Source organism: Poecilia reticulata, linkage group LG8 (assembly GCF_000633615.1).
Source record: "Poecilia reticulata strain Guanapo linkage group LG8, Guppy_female_1.0+MT, whole genome shotgun sequence".
NCBI classification, from domain to species: Eukaryota; Metazoa; Chordata; class Actinopteri; order Cyprinodontiformes; family Poeciliidae; genus Poecilia; species Poecilia reticulata.
Window position 1 is genome coordinate 8,132,887 of NC_024338.1, and position 2,352 is coordinate 8,135,238.

The window sequence follows — 2,352 nt, forward strand, 5'->3', positions numbered from 1 at the left end:
AGATAGATAGATAGATAGATAGATAGATAGATAGATAGATAGATAGATAGATAGATAGATAGATAGATAGATAGATAGATAGATAGATAGATAGAGACTTCTCTGAATTTAGAACAGACTTCTCTGAATTTGCATATATGCGCGCTGCGACTTTAAGACCCGTCCCCTGTATCTTTTCCTTTTCCTTTTTTTTCTCTCCCGTCCTCGCACAAGGGGCTCTTTAAGCCCTGGCACGGACACACAGAGCCAGCATTCATTCTCGGGCTGCGAGCGAGGGGGCTGGGGAGCGAGCGTCACTTTGGAGACTTGGGAACTCACGGATCTTCGTGCTAAACCGGCGACCTCCTTTTCTCATTCCCGAAGTAAGGCGCTTAGCATTTCCAACTCTTTGCTCTCTGCTGACGGTGGCTGCTCTGGCTCCGCGATTTGATCGTTTTCTCCTCTTCACAATTAGAAATGTAATGGCATCGCTTTTGATTACCGATAGAGTTATGGAGTGGTTTTGTTTTGTTTTGTTTTATGTTTTTGACGTTTTATCATTTTTGCTCTGAATGGCTTTATGTCCTGTTTCATTATTGTTAAGATTCCTGGAATCATTAGAGCGACAAGTGCTTCTGTTGCAGACGGATTTCTTGATTACAACGTTCGACCATTTTATTTTATTTATTTATTTATTTATTTACTTATAAAAACTTTACGCACTTTTTGAAATCACATTTTGTTCTTTTATTGTGGTATGTTGCAGCTTGGATGAACCTAGCATAGGAAACAAAACAAAACAAAACAAGTTTTGCAGCGAGCAAATTAAGGCCAACTTATTGGCCAGTCAGGCGGTGATAATGAGATCCCGTCGCCCAAATTCATTATGCCCAGTAAAGGTGCTTAATAGCCTAATGAAAACCAGCAGCAGATTCTAAAGTTGTTCTTTTTTTTTCTCTCCCGAACACAATGTTGACTATTGACAATAAAGTCATAAATAAGAGACATAAACAAGCAAACTGTGGCGCTATACATGTCGTTTGGTACCTTTTACGCACGGCTTTTACGCACTGACATCTCTTGGGACCTAATGACAGCCTGCTAATTGGGACTTGTAGTCCAGGTGGTGAGCGGGTTTCAAGAAGTTGGACAGGTGGTGGAGCTCATCCACCCGTTTTCTGGAAACGAACACCGCCGACACCCGTTAATTAAATGCTAGTTTTCCAAACACGTTTATCGAGAGATACGGTTAATGCATCCACTTAGGTTAACGAGAGGAGTCCATTTCACTGAGAAAACGACTCAGTTTTATCTCGTTTTACAAAAGCGCTGTCTAGTTTGCTAACACTAACAAAGGAAACGCACGCGCACGAGGTTTATGTTTCCAGCGCCAGGCGCTAAGTCTTTTTCGCTTCCTGTAGGTAATATTTAGCGCGATAACAAAAACGAAAACCATATTGTGACTTAATTAAAGGAGTGTTGCTATGCAGAAATATTTAAATTATTAAAAATAATAATAATAATAATCCACCTTATGAACTTTTAAAAATCTTTGAACTCCCTGTGGTTTGTGCTTTCAAATCAGCTCATTTTAGTCCCACCTAAAAGCAGTGTCCATTTAAAATGCTAGAACAAAGACGATTTCTCATTTTAATAATTTCAGTTGTTATTTTCATATTTTTTTTCTACATGGTTGGCCCAAAGATTGAGCGGAAAAAACGAGAAATGAATGAATAAGCAAATAACAAGTCAAGGGATTAAATTCTAAATTCTTCTAAATCGTGAAATTTATTTTTATAAAGAACATTGTGCATACTTTCTCAAGTTATGCAAATTTAAGGGGCCGTGGCTTCCACTAGGTGGCGCAGCAGCTTGTTGGTAGCAACATTTTTGTGTAGGATAATGTAGAACATTGTTGTATAGCTTAATCTAACTGTGTTGGAATGAAGATAATTTTTTAGTCATTTCAAATAGGTTTTAAAATGTGGGCAACATTTTAAAACCTATTTTACAATGTTGTGGGTAACATTATATACATTATATAATGTATAGGCATTATATAATGTATAATGCCTATACAATATAATGTATAGGCATTATAATGTATAATTATAATGCCTATATTATAATTATACATTATAATATAGGCATTATAAATGTATAGGCTATACATTATATAGCCTATACATTATAAATGTATAGGCATTTATAATGTATAAATGCCTATACATATAGGCAAAAATATTATGCCTATGTATAAAAAAGTAGGCATAATATTTTTATTATGAATTTAAGAGTAGAAAGGGCAAGTTTTAATTAACTTTACTATTTATTTATATGGTTATTCTGCTGTGATTTTTTTTTTTTTTTTTT

At 35.6% G+C, this 2,352-nt stretch overlaps 1 protein-coding gene across 1 annotated transcript in view; it reads left to right on the forward strand.

The window, feature by feature from the left end:
- The window catches only part of sox10 (SRY-box transcription factor 10), a 30,331-nt gene that overhangs the window by 20,394 nt on the left and 7,585 nt on the right, over positions 1-2,352 (forward strand). The gene's annotated exons all lie outside the window — the stretch shown is intronic.